This window comes from Haemaphysalis longicornis, unplaced genomic scaffold, assembly GCF_048455015.1.
Source record: "Haemaphysalis longicornis isolate Haplotype H1 unplaced genomic scaffold, Haemaphysalis longicornis Haplotype H1 scaffold_9, whole genome shotgun sequence".
Taxonomy (NCBI): Eukaryota; Metazoa; Arthropoda; class Arachnida; order Ixodida; family Ixodidae; genus Haemaphysalis; species Haemaphysalis longicornis.
In genome coordinates, this window is record NW_027526460.1 from 166393574 (window position 1) to 166415220 (window position 21647).

Consider the following 21647-nt stretch of genomic DNA (forward strand, 5'->3'; position numbering starts at 1 on the left):
GTAGGGCTAATGTAGGGCTAATGGCAACAGACTTTAGGCCTTGGCATGGTTCAAGAACAAGCTGAAAAGTTGGCTCTGGCCACAAAAAAGCAACAATATTACTGTGGAAGGTTCATCAAATTTGTTTTCTTATGGTACAATTAAACCTCCAAAAAGATTAATTTGTCGGTGATTATGTAGAAGCTTCATGCATGATGAACAAGAAATAAGTGTCACCCTTGTTTGTTGATTTTGGTTTCGAGACAAAAAAGAAGCCGCATGGCTAGCTTCACCCTCTTCTCCAGTTTCTGAACAAACTTGCAACACTTCTAAATGTTATTTCTTTTGAAAATAAAAATGCTATTATCACGGGTGACATCAACATTATATTTACTAGACTATTTATCCCCTAACTCAATCAACTATCTAGCTGCACTGAACAGCTTCGGGTATGAATGTTTAATCAGTCTTCCCACTAGACCTACCAGCAATAGCAATGGGTCCCTCATCGATCATGCATTCTCTAATCTACTCACGGCACCAGACGCCGGAGTGCTAGAAATTAATATTACTGGCTACTATCCCATATTTCTGCGATTCGATTCCGTCGCAAAACGTAATTTACCTTCATTTATTCGACAAATATTGGACAAACAGAAATTTATCCATGCGGTTGCTAACACTGACTGGTCTGAAGTTTATCTTAAAGCCGACAAACAAGAAGCTTTCACCTTCTTTTCATCTTTGCTCCTATCTCTTGTTCAATCCTGTGCAGATAAACAAAAATGCAAAACAATAAGAGCATCACCAGCCAATCCATGGCTGGCGAGTGGATTGCTAACAGACATGCGCAAACTTGACAACCTCTACAAAAAACTAAAAGGCAACAGTTTAACACGAATTCGCTTGCTTGCTACAAAAACATTTGCAATCTAATAAACACGCAGCTAAAAGAAGCTAAAACAAACTATTATGAGCAAAAAATAACTGAGGCCCGAAATTGTACAAAAAAAATGGGAAATCATTAATTCCTTTTTAAACAGAAACCCACATTCGGATAAAATAACTACAGTTGTTCACAATGATGTTAGTCATAGTGAGCCAACTGACATGGCCGATCAGTTTGCAAAGTTCTTCTTTAACGCCGAGTCCACCCTACCTCCATTAAATAAAGTGGTTTTAGATCGCCTGTTTCATTTGTTTTTTCTGTTTCCCACGACTCCAGATGAAATACTAGCGTAATAGGTACCCTAAAAATGACAAGTGCTGGCCTTGATGGCATTCATCCCTCCCATATTAAAATGGTAGCTCACCTTATATCAAATGTATTCTCTTCAATTGTGAATTTAATGTTTAAAACTGGTGTTTCCCGCATGAACTGAAGCAGGGTAAAATAACCCCCGTAAATAAAAAGGGAGATACTTCGTCACTGAGTAATTACTGCCCCATTTGCATTTTACCCTTTTTGAGCAAAGTAATTGAAGAACTGATCTCTACACGTCTGACACATTACCTAAACAAATTTAACATGCCATTTTCCTGTCAATATGGCTTTCGTTCCGGCTACTCAGTGACCTTGCGCTGATTTCACTTACTGACCAATTAAAAAAGGCTATCGACAGCGGTTACTATACGGGCAGCGTTTTCATCGACCCAACTAAAGCTTTCGATACGATCAATCATCACATTCTTTTTAAAAAACTTGAAGCACTTGTATAACTGGCCCACCATTACTATTATTGCGCAGCTATCTCCGTAACCGTAAACAGAAGGTGGTAATTTCTAATGTGTATTCCCCAACCAAATTAACTACTATTGGCGTACCCCACGGCTCCATTCTGGGGCCCCTTTTGCTTTTACTCTATATTTACTAATTGCCTCTCTACAAACAATTGTATATTATACCCAGACGACACCACAATATCAATAGTACCGTTATAGTACCGTTATACCGTTATAGTACCGTATAGTGCTGCGATAGTAACGTTACGTCCTTAACTGAAAAACTAAATTCTGACCTGTCACAACTGGCTCCGTGGTGCAGTAATAACATGTTACAAATTAACGCAGCCAAGACAAAATTTGTCGCCTTCACTTCCCCGCAAAAACCTTTACCTTCTATCCCCCCTCACCCCTCGGTTAAAATTACTCGTAATGACAGCCCTGTAAGCGACTGCTGTAGATTCCTAGGCGTTGAACTCGACAGAAACTTGAAATACCACCGACACATTGCATATATTAGGAAAAAAAATCATGTATGGCGTTAGAATACTGATTAAATCTCACCTTATTTCAATCTCCCAAAACTAATAACACTGTATTTTTCTTTTGTTCATTCACACATTTCTTACTGTATTATTTTATGGGGTAACACATACACCACTCATCTTACTTCAGTTCAGACAATTCAAAACCAAGCAATAAGAATTGCTACGTCAAGCCCATTTCTTACTAACGCTACGTCATTACTTCACGAAAAAAATATATTAACTGTTACGAACTTGTTAAATAGAACCTTGGTATTTATATGTATAGAATTACAAGCAATCAACTTCCGCACATAACATCGACTCTTCAAATACCAGTGTCAAAAGGTTTGCCTAAATAACTTTCTCTTGCAAAAAGTTCGCTCTAATTACGGCAAGCAAGCCGTTTATTTTTGGGGGGATTTCTTTTTGCAATAGTTTACTTTTTGACATCAAAGCATCCCATTCCCTGAATGTAATTAAATCGAAGATAAAAAATCGTATCAGCTAGACTGTTATTCTGTTTCTTAATTGTTTCATGTTGATTATTACCTGCGTTCTGTAATCACTTGTTTTTGTAATAACCGTCTTTTTCTTGGTTTTCAATTGTTTCTGCGAGGTTACAAGCGTATATTCATACACTGTCTAAATTGCAATTTAATGAAGTTCTGTCTCTCTGCCATGTACATCAGATATATTCTCATTTTTACATTGTACAAGAGGTCCCCTTACAGTCTCTGACTATGGGACTTCTTTCTGTATATCTTGCACATGTTATCTGTATATCGCGCAATAAGCCAAGTAGGCAAGGAACGGCGCTAGCGCAAATGGCGCCGCTCACGGCGGCCCGCGACCACAGCGACAGATTTCGCTCTAGTATATATAAGTATGAAACTTTATGCATTATACCATGTGCTCGCCTTAGTTTCATCATTTGCTCGTACAAATTTCCAGCGACCTGTGAAGCCAGCATTGCCACTGTGGATACTTGCACCATGGAATATAATAACGACAATTCCCGGAATAAGCACAAAGACGTCCATGCCCGCACCTGCACTGAAGTTTTTCACACTTGAGTACTTATTTACCGCATACGCAAGCCACACCCACGTTTATGCGGATCGCTCAGTGACCGAAGAATCACCTGCCATTGGCGTGTGGATTCCGTCGGTCCAGTGCACAATCAGGAAAAAACTGAGCCATAAAACATCATCCACCGCTACTGAGCTAGCGGCTGTAAGGGCTGCCCTTCATTTCATTGGTGCACATCAAGCTCGACGATGGGTGATCTTCTTAGACTCACGGGGTGCTTTGCAAGCTCTAAAAAGGCTGTCCAACCATTGCAGTCAGCTTGTGTGTGAAATTACTGAAATCCACACAGCGGTAGTGCGCGCGGGCCACTACATTTTGCTTCAATGGCTTCCTGGTCATTCGGGAATAGAGGGAAATATAATATCTGATGCAGCCGCCAGCGCTGGCCACTCTCTGCGTAACACGACACAGCTTCCTTTCTCTCGAGAGGATGGTTGTGCCCTTATCTATCGAACTGGTTGGAGAGAGCAAATGTTGAAGTGGCAGCACCCTCGCAGCGGATATCCACCTCTACATGGAATTGACCCTTTCTGTAAATTCCGTGTTCCACCCGACCTAAGCAAAGCGTCTGAAGGTGTACTGCATCGTTTGCGTCTCAACGTGGCTTACACCCGAAGCTTCAAGTTCAGAATAGGGTGGGAGGATTCACCACTATGCCCCACGTGCGCTGTGCGCGAGACTACCGAGCACTTGTTGTGTATATGCCCGCGATTTTCCGCTGCGCGAGTTACAGCGGCGAGCTGCCTGTCTCGTGTTCGACGCGGAGCAAGCCTTCAGTTGTGTCACTTTCTTGGACCCTGGGACAACAACAATGACTCATATTTAGGGACGAAGATTCTTCTGCGTTTTCTGCGAGATTCAGGACTGGACAAAACTGTGTAATAATTTTTCCATTGTGTGCATGGCTACGTCTGTACGCGTTTGCGTCGTTGTGTACGCTTTGATTCCTTTTCCTTGTTAGGCGCTCTGCGTTCCTGGGCTCCATTCGTTCAATTTTTCTTGTCTTTTGCTTAACTTTATTTCGAGTTTTTTTCTTGCACTACATTGCGTGCCATTTTTATTTAACTTTTGTTTTCTCTCTATTGCTGCTTTCCCGATTTCTCACACTCACTTCACTGCATTGTAATCATCCCCATCTGGCGTAGCAAGCACTGCCGCTAGCAGAGCTGACCTCTCCAGCCCACATTAAAGAGCTCTCTCTCTCTCTCTCTGGATTGAAACGTTTCAGTGGCCGTATAGTCGAACACGGTGCCACAAAGACGGTTAGAATGGTGTGTTATTATATAAGTGGAAAATAAAACAGGCTGTTTCAAAGCTAAGGAAAAAGGAAGTAAAGCGTATTTTGTCCGGAATGGTTGGGCCTGCAATTCTGGAAACCAAGCTGGTAGTTAGCGGCGATGTTAATATTTTGGTGGAAACTATTAGAGACTCGTATTTTATTCATTTTCCCGTTATTTCAAATAATGAGTTGTTTGAAGAACTTGAAAACGTTTTTGAGCACGCCTATGAAAACGTCGCCTTCGTGGCAACCGGCGTACCTGCCGTCAGCTACTGTTTAACAAAACTTGTTGCTCAGAGAGTTGGTTCATACTCGAAGAAAAGGAAAAATGTGGCGTTAAACACTCGTGGACGAAGACAAGATGTTTCGATGTGGTATCGAGACATCTTGAGCGTGAGCGAATTCGGCGGCTTTTCTGTCGTCCAAACCCATCAAAAGGTGCTGACCCGTGCATACATATAAGGAGTCCTTCAAATACAGTGTTCTGGAGGCCCGGAAACACTCGTTTTCCTTGTGCATCCTTGCGTCATGTTGTGTACAATTCAGCCTTTTCAAAAAATGTCCTCATTGAAGTCTGATTCGCCTTTCGAAGAGGTGTCTTGTATGACCAGCTGAAGGGATTTCTTGAGTTCAAGACCTCGAAATGGCGGTCAAAGATCCTTATGAATTCAGGCGTATCATGACAACCTTTACATTGCGGATTCAAGCGTTAATGTCAACTCAAAAATTTCGAGTGCGTTTGTCACAGAAGAACTGAGCGTCAGAACTGTAAAGCGAACTTTCATGTGTGGTGATTTAATGTTCGTATGCACCACAGAGTGCACAAAGATGAGATGAGGTGAGACCAGCCGGGCTTTACATCGGAAGCTGGTTAACGGTACCTCGCACCGACTACATTCAGAAAAATTGTCGTATGGCCGCGTGAATATAAAAGCACTGCTTTGACAAACTTGTTGGGTCGTTTTTGATCTAGTTATAAAAACTACGCTGAAAAGGCCAATTCGCTTAGAAACTACCGTACATGAAGTTAGACGCAATGTAGACAGTTAAAATGTCGGCCGACCGTCGATTCTTAGTCAGCCAATGAGCTGCGCGTGCAGGCCAGTGCATACACACGGCCCAACACATTTCCACTTAAACAGTGCACAAATAAGATGCGGTAATGTTGACTAGAAGGGTGGAGACGTTTAAGCTAGTCGACTGGAAAGATTATAGATGTTTAAGTTTAGTGATAGCACTACTAGAAAGCTGCCGCGGTACGTCTGCGCGCGGCTGGCCGCGGTCGGCTGCAGCGGCGGCCTGCCGCCGAAGCAGACGACGCGGCGAGCGTAGCTAGAGTGAACTAGAACACAGAGTGGTTCAAACGCCTGTACTTTGAATACATCGAAAGTGAAGCAAAAAACGGGTAAAATCTGTTAGGGGCGCTGCGATCGCAAGACTGTGGCGCAGGAAGACATTGCAGACTTGCTCACGGGCAAATACAGAAAGTTCTCGCCCCATCCATGCCTGCGAGGCACGCTTGACATGCGTGAGTGCTGAAGACCAGTATGGTCCTGAGTTTCTTATTTGGTGCAAACTCACGCCAAGGTACTCAAGCGGTGTGCTGTCCCAATTAATACCTGCAAATTTCGAAGGTTTGGTTCCCCACAGGCCAAACCAAAACCCCTTAGTTTTCTCCATATTCATGACCGCTCCAGACACGTCACAAAACTCCTTAGTCAATGCAAGGGCTTCGTGAACACTACGCTTGTCAACACAAAAAATAGGTCTTCTTGGTAGCAAAGCTTGTTTATGTGCTTCAGGTACTGCACTGTGCGCGGGCGAAAGTCCAGGCTCTACACAGAGTGTTTGCTACCTTCGTGTGGGAATCTGAATGGGCGCCAATGCGCAGAGATAATTTGTTTCTTCCTTTACGGTCTGGTGGTGTTGGGTTAATGCATTTGTTTGTGAACCAACTTGTGTCTCGGTTTTTCTTCTACAAGGCGGCGGAGCATCAATTTTTACGTACTGTAATTCAAGAGCGCATAAGTTACCATTTACCGTTTCTCCTTGTTTCTACGGGTGAGGTGAACCAAAAGCCGCCATGGGGTTTTCTAAAAGAAGTTGTAGATACTTTTCATTTCCTTACTGCGCGGTTTTCTCTGGAGCACCTGTTTAGTCTTTCAAGGACGGCTATGATGAACACTTTAATTCATAATCTATTCCCCGTGCCTCTTTATCGCCAGCCATACCTGCGGGACCATACGAATAATGTTTTAGACCGTGTCAAGCGTATGTGCGTGCCGCCAAATGCCAAAACATTTTTCTTTGAGCTTCATTCGCAAACGCTTCCAGTTAAAACATGGCTGCGATACAAAGGAATGTCGATCCCTTGGTCAGACAATTGCCGCTTGTGCAACCAATCAGAAACTATTGACCACTTTTTTGTGCTGTGCCGTGACGCGGTGTTTTTCTGGGACGTTTTGCAACGGACACTAAAAAAGGACATTGACATCACCCCATACACCATTCGCTTCTTGCCATTTGAGCACGTTAATCGGGTGCCGTATGACGTTTTTGTGCCCCTAGGTTTGTTTAGCTTGTGGAAGTGCCGCATGACTGATCGGCATGCTGAACCCTCTAGGCCGACCAAGGTCATTTTTCGGAAACAGGCGGCGTTGGTACGGAGCGTTTATGTTGCGCAGAGTTATCCACCGGAGTGGCTGCATCTTTTGGATGCGTGCGCTTGCTTGCCTAACTTTTGAATTGTTGCCAACCTCTGTTAGACTGACGTGCTTACCCTTTGCTGTCTGTTAGTGTTTATATTGTGTGTTAATTGTCTTGGCTGACTTCTCTCTAAAATTTCCATGTATTAAAGAAAACAAAAATTCCAAATGTGGCGCAGTGGTAGAATACTCGCTGCACACGCAAAAGGCCGGGGTTCGATTCTCACCTGCACCACGGTGCTATACCTTTCTTTTTTAGTTTTTTGCTTTTATTGTACGCGAAACCTTGGGTATATACGCTTAAGGGTTACTATACAGACCTTTAGTACTTACTTTCTGTTCGGCACGACATGCAATAGTCATACCTTGACAGCGAAAGAAATGTTCATGCTTCCTTGAAACAGACAATCACGGGCAAATTTGTAGTTTGCGATTAAAGAAAAAGCAGCACCGCAATTTTCTTAGCACCGAATTCGTCATATACATATTTACGCCTACCTATACACATAAAGTGTCATACAAATATTATTGTATGAAACTCTATGCATATACGTGCTTTTGTTCTATGCAACGTCACATTTGCTGAATCTCCGCCTCATAAATGTGTTCATGCAGCGGGGTGCTTCACGGACTCATCTTCCACGATGACGAGGGGCTGAGGAGAGCTGCACGAGCTGTTCCGTTCCCGTGGGGGTTGCCTGCGGTGAATCAGTGGCTGTCACGTGTAGAGGAGGGGGGACGCTTGGGCTTCGGATTCGGCCGGATTAGCCTCGTTATGAGACGGTGCCGCAGGTTCCTCTGCTGACACCGTGCCTGAAGGGGGCGTGCTTCCGTCGTTCCCGCCATTTTCTTCCATGACGACGCTTCGCTGCGGTCGCTCGCGACCGGCGCGAACATCAGCGAAGCTTTGTGGCTTGACGCAGTCAGCCGTGGCGTGGTCGCCTCGGCACCGCCTGCATTTTGCCGTGCAGCTTGCTGTTGTGTGGCCGAAGGTCGAGCACCGGTCGCAGAAATCTTCTTTGCAGTCTTTCCGGTAATGGCCTGCTATTTTGCAGCGGCTGCAGACTAGTAGCACTCCGGGGTAGTCACAAATGACGCGATGTTCAAGGACTCCGATAAAGTTTGGCCCGGGCTTTTCCGGTTTTATCTCGATTTGAACGATGCGGTGGCCATTGCGGACTGTATACAGTCCGCAATCGCCAGCCACCGTCGAGCGTCCTATAGGACGGTCGACGGTGGCTGGCCGTTCGACTGCGACGACCTTGCCATACGGCGCCATTGCCCTTAGGAAATTCTCGTCGGCAACGTATCCAGGGAGGGAGCGACAAACCGCGCGGGTGAGGCGCGGCGCGACGGCTTCAATGGTGACGCTCGTGCCGCAGATAGACAGGCCACCATGTCGCAGTAGTTGCTCCACGGCGGAAGACGTGTAAACGGAAACATTGGAACTTGACTCCTCCAAGGTGTTGAACCATGTACACGTTCGGGAGGCCGACGACGTCGGCGACGGCGTCGATGACAGAGATAGCGAATGCGTCGGCAGGCACGGTGACGTTGGAGACGAGGTGCTTGGTCGGTTGGAAAGATGGCGGAGTTTTCACTCCACCCGGCGGTCGCCCACAGGGTTGCCCGCCCGCGCCGTCCGCGGGAGACGTGATCTTTCTTACGAAAACAAACTTACTTGATAGCACCGAACAGCCCAGCACCAGGTAAGTATCGGCAGGCTTAATACCGGGGTTTCCCGGTTGAAAGCTTTGCCCTCGCACATCAGCCTAATCACAACGAGCTTTTCTCCGGGCATTCTCGGATGAGCCAGTCATCATACCTCCAGCCCCTTCGCGTGAGTGTAAAAAGTGCATATTTCTCTTAAATACTGCATTTTGTCGCGTTTAGGCAAAATGTGCATGTTCCTTTTAATTGTTAGCGTGTGTCGCTTAGTGTTGATAAACTAGTGGTTTGTCCTTCATGTGTATACAGTTGCGTAAAGGAATGCCTTATTTTTGTTGTTTAGCCAACCGCATTCGGTACGAAGAATAAAGTGTGTTTCATTTTAAACTGTGTGCCAAAGAACGCGTTTTCTCGCATTTTCTCGGCTTCCGTTTTCGAGAGGCGAAAACTTCGCTTTTTGGGTCCCGGCTGAGCCCGGCAGGGCCGCCCTTCTTTTTTCTCAGAAACTCCGAGGGGTAGTGTGTTCTTTTCTTGTTTTGATTTCGCCGGGCTAGCTCGACGGTGGCCCCCTTGGAGGGGGGAACCGGAGGGAGCGTGGGGAGCGGCGGTGTGGACCGTCCGTCTGGCGGCGCTTCTGCTTGCCGCCCGTATCTTTCGCGGTCCCAGTAGTTTTTGTGTGAATGTGCTTATTTTGTGCCTGGTATGGGGAGGTTCCCGTTTAAACCCATTCCCATTTCACCCTTCCCGCTTGTTCCCTCCCGTTTTAACCCGGTGCTAAACGACCTTCCCTTTTCGCCCTTTCCCATTTCGCCTGCTCCCATTTGAACCCGTTCCCTATTGAACCTTCCCGTTTCTTCCCTGCCGCTTCAACCCGGTGCAAAACGCCCTTCCCGTTTCGTATTTTCCCATTTAGCCCTTTCATCGAATAACAAACCCAGTTTCGACTCGGGTGACCCGGACCGAGGCGTGCAGTTTTTAAAATTAAAGCTGCGTCCTACTGTACTTTAAGCTCATGTTTTTAGTTACGTCCGACGCAACCGAAAGTCAAAAATTACTTTCGTCCGCTGTAACCTGAAAATTAAATTGAAGTTACGTAAAACGTATTTCACCGTAAAAAAAAAACGTTACGGCTGGCGGAGCCAAAGTATGCAGACGTGCTATTAATCTGCAAACTTTTTGCAATGGTCCGTTTTACAATACGCGGCGCTAGTTAAAAAAACCCCCCCCGCATCTTCCAACGGGAGGAACTCGAGTAAATGCGTCGCAGAGTGGTGGGGGTATCGCGTGAATGTTGCGTAATTGGGTATGGTTTGGGAATGCTTAATTGTTATTTCGTCATTATTATTCTTATTTATTGAATGAAGGAGAAGCGAAGGCAAGGAGTGTAAAGTTAAAGTCTTTCTTTATTGCTTGTTGCCGTCAAGCAAAGCGTCAAGTCAAGCGAAAGCCAAGCAAAGACGCCCTTGACTGAATTCCGAACGCGCGCTCCGCCGCTTATATACACACCGCCCGCGTTCGAGGGAGAGGAGTACGGGGAAGAGACGCGCATGCGCACACTTCCGTACACAAGCGCGCGAACTTTCCCCGCACCCACCACGCCGTTATCCCGTGTACACGCCCTACCGCCGTTACTGTTGAGTGCGACGCAGCGCACGGGTAGCTACGACGCATGCGCGCACAGACGCGCTCCCCCCGCACCGCCGCAGCTGTTGTTGAGAGCGACGGAGCGCACGGGGTACACGTGCTCCTCCCGCACCGCCGCACCTGTTGTTGAGAGCCAGGAGGGTACGGGGGAGAGAGACGCACCTGCGCCTCGACGCGACGCGCATGCGCAGTGAGCGTGTGGACGGCGCCGACAACATCGACGAGTGACATCGCGAGCCTAACATCGCGAGCGACATCGCGAGCCATTTTTTTTTAAATGCTCCGCATTTAAAAAAAGTCAGTTTGTAGCGTCCGTAGCTCTTGCCGAGAATAAAGCTGGGTGTTTTAACAAATGAAACTATTAATTTATTAGGGGTAGTACATGCCGGTTTTATTTCTACGCACGAAAAAGATCTCGCGAAATATAATTACCAGATCTAGCTAACTATGAAAACAAATTCCTTCGCACTTCCCCGAGGGGGAGAGTGTGTAAGTGCGAATGCACGGTTGTTGATTGCGCGATTACGGTGGATATCGTGATCTTAATGAGTAGTCGAGAGATTACACACACGCACACAACTACAAAGAAAGATATTTCACTCGTTATTGCTGGTACCGTTGCCCGGTCCGCCATCATCGTTATCGAGATGCAGGACCAGCGACCGCTCTCGACGACGGCGCGCGCTCGACTAATACCCTCCCGCGCCACGCGGCCGCTACACGAGCGCCCTCACGCGTCGCGCCAGCCGTTACGGCGAGGGCTACACGAGCGCCCTCACGCGTCGGAATGCGGAGCGCCCGCTACGCGAGCGAGAGCTCTCCCGCCCGAAGTGGAGAGGAGGCGCCCAACACCCGCAGTCACTGAGCGGAGAGAGGAGGAGGAGAGTAGCGCGCGCCCATCTTCCCCCGTTGCTAGGGAAGACGACGAGCGCGCGCACCCGCAGCTGTTGCTATGCGGACGACGGCGGCGGACGATTCAGGCTCGCTTAAGAAGTGCATTCGCACTTAAAGGGACACTGAAGTGAATTTGTCAAGCTCCCGTTTTTGCTTGCACTGCGTAGACTGGCTCAAATTAGCACACTTTTCATCGTTTATCCGGTTGACAAATCGGTAATTATTTTACAAAGCGCGAAAGAAGAAAAACTACCATGCGCGGTTTGCGGCGGCCGCACCAACTAAGGCTGTGACGTTGAGAGGAGGGGCGCCGTGATTGGACGATGCCCAAGGTTGGCAATCACACAAGTTTCGGTTTCGGTTTCGGTTCTGTAAAACATAACCAATGGCTTTGTTGGATGGGCATTCTCAATATCTCAGTAATCATCGTACCGCGCTTCTGCCATGTTGTCGGCTGTAAAATGCACAAGATAAGCCTCCCAGGACGGCTTGTAGTCGTAGCATTCACTAGCCGAGACCTACGCAGTGCATGAACGCCCTCCGCGTACCCGCAGACGATCAAATGTCATGCGCTTTTCCCCCATATTTGGAGCTTGCCTCCCTCATGCCTGTATCGTAAAAAGCGTGTTCGCACCAGGCCAAGGGTCTGTTCATTCTGGTCTGTGCCCACTGCCTGCAAGCAGTCGGTGCTTATGGCAACAGCACGCCAACGAGAACTCGCTAGCGCGCCAGTGCCAGCCTGCGCGCGTTTTGTGAACTAGTTCGTGTAGCCATGAACGTTGCGGCCCCAAAAAAGGTGAACTCAATATAGAAAACATCGGCGGAAAACAAAAAAGTTAACTTACAAAAAAAAAAGCACGTACCCGCGGGGATTCGAACTCGTGACTCGCAAAACATTTGCGGTGAATTCCTAGCGCCCCAGACTGCTAGGCTACGGAGCGGGACGCGAAGGCTTTGCTAATATAGGGTATATATTGTACAACCGGTTTACACTTTTATTTAGTTTTGGCATTTCAAGCCGCTTAGGTGACTATTTGTTGTACTGCGATCGTGCAGTAAGCGTCGCCCGAGTTTCCACAGTAGCTCACGTCTAGCAATTGCATTTCGTAGACGGAAAAGCGTTCGCAGATGCGTAGTCGTGCTGCTGACCGCTGTGCTTGTTCGCCCAGCGCAAAAAAGTGCTTCCCGCGCCCTAGTTTTACGCTGTACGGTAAAAATATCAGTTGATTTTATTTGCTTAGTACCTATATTGACTTCGCTGACTCTTCTCCCGCCTTCAAGAGGCCTTATATTTTCCTACTGGCGTACCAGTCAGCGAAGCGTCGCATGTGCAGCGCTTGTGTGAAGCGACCTTGACTTGGAGCTAGATACAGTGCACAAACAAACCAAGTAAAGAAAGGCACATTCTTCCATTCACAAACGTGTCCTGGCTTCGTTTCAACTAAGCGAACGAATTGCGACCAAGCAATTTTTTTTTAACCTCCTTGATTGCGACGACCCGCCGGCGGCCGGCGGACGAAACGCTGGGCCGACTGACTCTGTCGGCCGGGGAGCCGTGCAGTAGCGCAGCCGTGGCGCAGCCAATTGCCAGCTCATCCCCTCCTGACGTCACACGAAAACGCCACAGAAAATGGGCGAGCGTAAAGAGAGGAGGACAGCGTTTTCGAATTAGTTTTTCTACTAAATAAAATCGCGTAAACGCGCCTAGAGTGGTCGAAACATGGCCTGGGGACTCCGGACTACAATTTGCGCTAGTAATCCCGCAATGTTTACATATCACTTCAGTGTCCCTTTAAAACGTATTGTATGAAAGCGGTAACTATTATGGGCTAAGTCGGTGGTACGATCCATTTTAATGTGTGGCTAATGGTCACTATGCAAATGTCTGTAAAACCATGGCCATTGAAGTCTAAAGCTGAAGTTATCGCTTGGAGAAAATAGTTCGCCCACATTTTCCATCCAGATGTTAATTACGCCTGGATTCATTCTAATAACACCCCAAGCTGTATTCTCTTGCGTGTACTTTTTACGGATAATACATAGGCGGGCATGCAGTACGCGGAAAAGCAAAAGCAAACAGTTAGGTAGTTATCCGTCCATAAAAGAGAGTTTTAGCATACCGTTACCGTGTTTGCGTCACGGCTTACCGTGTTACCGGGAGCCGGAGTTTCCGTTACCCGCTAATGAATTAGTCTCATAGCAAATCACGCATAATTTTGTTGCTCATATGTATTTGCTTTCATTTAAAGTAGCTTGAATATTTCACTTTTCGGGTGAAGCGTTCTCACTAATTGTAGTTGTTTTGATAATACAGTAGCCATCACCTGTAGCGCTTTAAAAAAAAACGTGTCGGTGGCGCCATCTAACGAGTAGAGCTAGAGTCAAGGTAAAATAGAATGTGCCCCCGCGCTAACTATTTAGGCAAGAAATTAGTAAAATATGTTGTAGTCATTACTGAGTAACCTACACTATCTTGCCCAGCACAATTTTGGAGGCCTAAAAGCGCACTGCGAGCTCAGAAACTTATGTCAACTATTTGAGGCGGGCGTTTTGGGAGCGGGTTGAAACGGGAAGGGTGTTTTGGGAACGGTTGAAACAGAAAGCGGTCAAACGTAAAGGGTGTTTTGGGAATGGGCGCACACGGGACGGGCCAAGCGGGAAGGGTGTTTCGGGAACGGGTTCCAGCAGGACGGGTTCAAACGGGAATGGGTTGTCTCGTGCTACACCCCTGGTATGAGTGAGCTTCTGTTGCGCCTTTCGCGGTGTTACACTTGGCTACACGCTGGTGAGGACTTTCTGCCGGAGAAATGCGCAGGGGACTGCTTCTGTTTTTTTCCTATTGTTTTTTTTTTTTGTTTTTGGTCGTCTGTGCGGGGCCAACGAGTGTGGTGCGTGTGTGTGTGAGCATACAGGCCGACGGAGGACGATTTGTGCTTTCGGAAGTGCGTGCCTGTTCCCGTGCACCGTGACGGGCCAGCTACAACGGATCCAGCAGTGCATCCCGCGGATGGTCCCTGTTTTGTCTTCGGAGCCGGGCATTCGGGACCTTTGGACGTCTCAGCGCATGGTGTCTTCGGCAGTCCTCCGGCTGCTGCCTCGCGGGAGCTGAGCGTCCTGCACGCCCGCCCGTCACCACCCTTGCCGGGGCACCCATCAATGCTCCGCAAGCCATGCTTTCCGTGTCAACGCTATCATGATCCTGCGACCTGACGTCGGGCTGAAGCTCGTGCCTTGCTCCCCTGGCTGGTGCCCCATCCATGAGGGGCGGATTCCGGACCCCTGACCTCCGGCAGGTGCCCGCGCTGCGGCGACTTCCAATGGCTCATCAATGGCTCTTCTGCCAATCCTCGAAGTCTGCTCACGCAGCGGTGAGCCCGTTCCGGCATTGCCGGCCCCTTTTCCACCTTTTTCGAAAGCCCTTCAGTAGCACCGACGCGTTTTGCGACGCTCTTGGCAGAGCAGGCATTGCTCCCCGAAGAAACGGCCATGCACGCTCGCCGTACCGGAACTTTGCGCCCTATTCGCTCCCCGAGCGCCGAACAATGCGGGAACACCGTGAAAGAGACGTTCTCCGCCCCTGTGCTATATAGTAGTGTAATTTGTGCCTCGCTTAATGAGCGAACTTGGTTGACATAACTTATCTCCTTCCCGAGTTAATTAACGCTATCGAGTGGCGGTTATTTTATTTATTTTGTGTCGTGTATGTGGGGGTGAGAGTGTGTGTGCGTGTGTAGATAGGAATGAGTTTTGCAGACCGAATTAGAGTTCCTCCGGTAAAATCAGTGTTCGTGATATTTTAACTTGTCGATGTTGTTTTCTTTGTTGTGTTTATTACCCCTGTAGTATTTGGCAGTTTCGTCTTCAGTTATTTCTGTGGATCGAATTGTGCACGCAGCCTTCTTTTTGTCGGTATGGCATGGTTTACGTTTTTCCGGTAGTTGGTATTACGCATGCCTTACCTCTTCTACTTGCTTTAGTCTCTTGTGTAGCGTTCTTGTGTATAGAGTTGTTTTTGCATACGGTGATAAAGTGTTTAATTGCAGTGCTAGCTTACTTCGGAGAGATGCATGAAGAGAATTGTTGAGGGTTGGAGGAGAGGCAGATGGGCACTATCCTGGTTGCTTGCGTGAAGGTTGTTCTTTTTGTTAGTAGTAGTCGGCCTACTTCTAGGTCGACGAGGGCATTTAAGGAGGGGGGGGGGGGGATGTGGGGATCTTAATTAGGACTACATTCATTTACGGAAGCACGCTAGCCCGAGATCCCCTCTCCCAGAGGGGCGAGGATAGCCCCTCGCGCCCTCTCCCTGCAAGGGGTACGACCAATGCGCGCCGGTACGTGGGCCACGTGGTGGCCACGCCCAAGGGCTCGCGGCGGTGTGCGCGCGCTTCGGTCTGGCCCGGGGAGACTGGTTGGGTGCCGGCTCCGTCAGGTACTTAGTGCACGCACGCTTCTCACTCGCTTCGGCTTGAGCGGCCTCCGTTGTCGCACTTCCGTCGGGTTAAGCCCACTTCCGGTGGGTTACGCCACTGGACCAACAGCAGCCGATCACCCTCCCTGCGCGTCGGGCTCTGCGGCTTGAAGCGTACGGTCGGCGGGCACCCCCCTCTCTGCCCCAGGGCTAGGAGTGTTATACCAGGGCTGGTCGCTGTATTGTGGATTACCCGGAATTAAATTCAGTTCTGAGGAGCTACTTTGTCTTCTCGGAGTGACTGCACACGCGTGGCGAGGGCCGACGCTGCCGTTTACGGCTTGGCTCGCTCGATCCCATGGTGGGCACCTTGGCAGGCTGCACTCAATTGCACAGGTGAGGCCCACAATACTTACTAAGAAACTCTATGATGTGAGCCGCATAGACGCTAGCGCCGAATTCCTTTCTAGTGCATATACTAAGAAACTGTATGCCTACGGGAGTCGTCTAGTTGCACAAAGTCTCAGCAGATGGCGAACACTTTGCGAACGCGCGACAATTGAACTGAATTACACTTCCAGAGAGGTGTAACCAAATAAATCACGCTCGCATCTTTATTCGCATGTTAGGACGGAATCCTGAAATTATATTTTGACAACTGCATGGGCAGCACTTGCAAGAAAAACGAATTGGACATAGCAACGCGCTGTATAGCTTTCGAGTAATTTGTTAACATATGTAGTTTTCCCAAAATGCCCATTTTCGCTATTAGGCGAGTGTCACGGATAATTCTTCTAATGCCGTGTTTATATACCTGTATAAATTAGTCCCATGAACAGAAACCGGTTTAGTATCTCAAACGCTTGCGATAAAAAAGAAATATCTGCAAAATTATTTCAGGGCTTTCAACTCTAACCCGGGCATATGTTTTTCAATGTTTCAGCAATATTGAGCTCGCACACCATAATCAGAATGTGCTCAAGAAGTTTGAACCCGTCTGAACAACTAGTCTGGGTAAGCTTTGACATCACCTGTGAAGCCTTATCGGCTCGTCCGACAAATCATTTATAAAAAATTTATTTTAGCCCCTTTCTTTAGCGTCACAGGGCAAAATCCTTAAAATTGGTTTTTGCCCTTGTACGAGGATCATGGAAATAGCAAACCAGCGTGGTATGTCAATCAGTAATGCAGATATCGAGAAATCTCTGGAAACACCCACTTTGCTCCGCAATGCGCATTCACGCCATAAGACGGATTTACACCATCGCATTCATACGAGCTACATATATCAGCAAAAAGCACTTAAATGTCTATCCCGGTGAGCGAGATAATCCCAAATTTCGGAAGACACAATCTACCATTTTTCGCCAGTAAAGAGTGCAAATTCGGAAAATCCTGCCGTATTGAGCCCCTACATCATAACAGAAATGTGTTCCCGAGGTTTCAAGTCTGCAGGGGTAGCAGTTTTTGCTGTGCGTTATTGAGTCCGCGAGTCAGTCAATCAGTGTATCGGGCACTTATTTTTATGGTAATAGAGGTGATCCGGTAGCTCGCCTGCGCTTGCCAATGCGAGCCGTTTTTGCTCCGATATGTATTCTTGTTGCGTGTCTATTGTGGTTGAAACATGGTTTGGTCGCGTTTTTCCTTCGCTTGCTGAACTACGCACACGTCTATTTTTAATTAAAATGCAACTGCTCGTAAAAGTTATGTATGTTCTTCCTCAAATACCGGTAATGTTTTCTTTTTGCTAAGCAAATGTGACAATCGTTGCTACCGGATTGCTACCAGACCAACGTTGTTAACAGGTTTAGCATTCTGGACATGCTTTGGCTCCATAAACGCCTCGTGCCTGAATTTTTTTATATTTTGGCCTGGCGGTTGAATCGAGCGCTAGACAGACATACAGACAGACGAAACCTTGTGCGTTATAGTCCCCCAAGAACGGTGTAGTCTTTATTCTCCGCTGCCGCATTAAGTGTAACATGTTTAGGAAGATCAGCCAGCTGCTCCGAGAGCATGTTTACCAGAAGCATAAACTGTTTGCCCTAGCATCGCCTGCATCACGACTACGCGTGCTTTTTGGGCGGCGGACTAGAGTAGGCTTTCGCAGGAACTGTTGGAAACGCAGGATCGAGGAGCTACGGCAGCTCTGCCCTTCGGCAGAGATTGGCGACTGGTATGATCTACGAAGACTGCGTACATTCGACAGTCCCATCGTAGAAGTCAGCGAAGGATCTGGCCGAGCGAAGGATTGCTTCCGCTGATGTCACGAGCTCGCTAGGATTTCTCAGCTGAAATGCTCCCTCGTGTAAACACGCCCTAATACGCCACGTCCGTATGCGCATTGGTTAGTTGGGTTCGATTTGATTCTTTGATAGTTCTTGATCTGGCTCCGCTCCTGTCGACGTGGTGCACGGGGCGCACATCGCGCGGCAGGGAAAGGATTTTGATGTCATTGCGGGCTCATGCGGTCGATTTCGCCTAATTGGACGCCGGTAGTCCCAGACGTTAGAGGACCACCCCACCCGCTGCAGGAGACATAAAACTGCAGAGCCGTCTTATGGATGGTTCAGAGCAGGATAACTCTCTCGGTGCAGTGGAGACCGGAAGTCAGAGTGCTTGTTTGTGGGTATTGCCGAAGATCGTGCTGACTTTCTACGTCTCAGTGACATTGTACAGAGCGCAGCGTAACTCGCATGCGATCTTCGACATGACCTTGACAAGCCGAAGCAAGTAGACCTCTCCAATGCCACGCGTTTTCGTGACGATCCGGCGTATCATGTGCGTCGCCAGCTGCTTGCACGGACGTCGGCTGGCGGGGGGGGCCCCTCCGCCTCAGCCACACTTGCCCTCTCCTCGCGTGCTGAAGCGGGTTTGCTCCCCTCGAGGCAAAATCCTACCGACGCTCGATCATCGTCTTCACATCCCGTCGTTTCAAAAGAACTGATTCGCTGGTCGTCCTCCTTCCCACCGTGCAAGGGCCGTTGATGATCTTTTTTTTTTTTTTTGCACTGCAGGAAAACGGATTAACCTGCCGGTCGAGCTTGCCACTATCGCTGAAAGCAGCCGCTTCTAGTCTGCCATATAAGAATTCCTCTGCCTTGTTTAACGCTTGTTTTGTTGCTTTATCATACATCGTACCCAGCATGTTTGCAGTTCCAAACTATATTTCAGTCAGTAAGCGCCTCCAAAGGTTCCCTGCATTCTCACCACGCTCAAGCGCTTCAAACCGAATCCCTTTCGTGCCCTTCTGACGATGTTGATCATCTAACACTAAAAACTGTCAGGGAGCCATTAATTTCCGTAAAAACCGCTACATTTTACAGCTCCATAAAATCTGTCACGTTCCTGTGGGCATGTAAAGTGGCAGGCATTTCTATTGTCCTTAAATCTGCAGCTTAAATTAAGGCATATTTCCCTTGTAGTGGCATTAGGCGGCATGATACATTGTTAATCTTCTGTCTGGTGGAGCAAAATGTATTTTTCCTCGGAAACCTTGTTTCATTTATGCCGCATTTTTATGAGTACTCGACCGCTCAATCCACTGTGCATCCCACTACCACGTCCTTTAGAGTCCTTAATCACCGCTTGCTATATGCAAATTTTTTGCGCTGCTGAGCATGAGGTCGCCGGTTCGATTTCCGGCCGCGGCGGACGATTTTCTCATGGAGGCGAAAAGCAAAAATGCCCGTGTGTACGAGATTTCGGCGCACGTTAAAGATCCCCAGGTGGTCGAAACTAATCCGGAGCCCTCCACTACGGCGCGCCTCATCGCCTGCGTTGCGTCGGCGCGTTAAACCCTACAATCAATTAAATAATTGCAAAATGTTTTTCGAAACACTGCCAATTATTTTCTGAAACATGAAAGCTGGCATATTCTGCTAGTTTTCTTTGCAGAACAGCGCAAGAAGGACGGGACAAGAAGGATCAATAAAAGACTACAGGCGAGCGCGGACTTGGAATCGCACTCGTAATATGGAAAACCGAAGCAGATATCTTGATAAAAACAGATACGTTTATGACATCACAAAATGCACAAGTGCGGCAAGGTTTCACTCTAACTCAACCCCCCCCCTCCTCCCCAGTCGCCAAGCAGAAAATGAAAGCAAAAATCCAGAGAACATAGGCATTCAGAGCGCAGGGTTTGTACCACTGTTTAATGTTTACTGCCGATGAAGCTGAAGTATCGGGCCGTGAGGTCAATGGCCGTTCAAGACAATGAAAAATCAGGGCAACGGTATAAGACAACCTTCAGTTTGTCTGACGGACCAAGAGAAAGCTAACCTGCAGGAACACTTCATCCTCAACCTTAATGGCAATCCTCACCTGTGAGCTTGTCGGGAAATGTGCGCACGATCCTGCGGTCCGAGACGTGCACTCCGTGCCTGATTCCTAGGATCCCGAGTCCGCAGCAGCGCGTTCACTGAGACTCCAGGGGGCAAATGGTCCTTTCCTTGTGCGCGGCCTTCCCCCGGTAACTGATAAAAGAAATTACCGAAGCGGCACGACAATGGCCCGCCGACGTCCGAGACACGGCCGGTTGGGCACAGCGCCTTCGGGACGTCTCGTCCGCCGCAAGCGCTGACGGCCGCTGCAAGAGGCCCCACGTGGGCCGTGGCGACCTCGAAAACCGCCGCCAATCCGCCCCTCTCACTCCACCTCGGCAAGGCTCCAAACACGCTTCTCTCAGAACAGAGCCATCTTATGCATTTCCAACGCACGATGCGTTATTGTCTCTGCCTCGCCAGAGATGCGTGACGGCCGACGCGGGAAAAGATGGCTCAATACAGCCGCTACTCTCTTGAAAAAAGCGCGTCATGCAGGGAAGCAGCACAAAATGCGTTATTGTTTGTGTTTAATGAGCGAGCGTCACTCTATCAGGCGGCTCGGGAAAGGCTGCCGTTAGACAGCAGGTGACTGTCGTACGGCCCCGGTGGCGAAGTGAAATCTTCAACTGGCCGGCATCCTTCCGCTCTATTCATGGAGGCACGAAAAACGCACTCCCCGTGTAGCGCATGTGCTTGTGCCGGCTCCCGCTTCGCCTAAGCGAATTGGTACGGGAGTTGTGTACCATCTCCTCAGTGCCTATGTTTCATATACCCGCGCATTTTGGTTCACAGGCATATTCACCAGTTCGACAAATGAACATGGTGCAAGGGAACATTTTAGATGCGGAGCGTCTTATGCTCGGGGGAATGTCCGCGGCGTCGGCGGTGGTCCGGCGTCCGCACACCACCGTTTCTTGGCCAATCCCCCACGTCTTATTCTCGGGGGTATGTCCCGCGGCGTCGGCGGTTGTCCGCCGTCCGCACAGCACCGTTTCTTGGCCAATCCCCCACGTGGGTACGTGCTATAGAAGAGGAACAACAACAACAACTCCGGTTGTGCTTGCGTTTGACTCCGTGATTCTTCAGATGAAGTAGGATGGAAGCAACAGTCCCGTCAGTGAGTGTGCTGACGCAATCAAGTGAGAGCATCAGCGCAAACACTGACAGCAATTACACCCAACTACAATCCACGGAACGTGTATCGATCTCGTCTTTACCAACTGCAACGGCGACTACATACAACCGCTGCTACGAGATCCACTGACTGTGCACTTCAGCGACCATAAGGCCGTCATACTCAAAGTAAGAAGACGTGGAAACCTAAATAAAGACCTTCAGATACCACTTCAATCTCGTCTCACTCGCGTATATACGCATAAAATAAGGAAAATACACCCACCTCCC

The 21647-nt window shown here is 48.4% G+C and overlaps 1 long non-coding RNA gene across 1 annotated transcript in view; it reads right to left on the reverse strand.

Moving 5' to 3' along the window:
- Positions 1-20511, reverse strand: part of LOC144153934 (uncharacterized) — a 67478-nt gene extending 46967 nt beyond the window's left edge. Inside the window, exon 1 of the long non-coding RNA XR_013319414.1 lies at positions 20242-20511. This is a non-coding gene — a long non-coding RNA (uncharacterized LOC144153934). The remainder of the gene's footprint in view (positions 1-20241) is intronic.
- Between the last annotated feature and the right edge of the window lie 1136 nt (positions 20512-21647).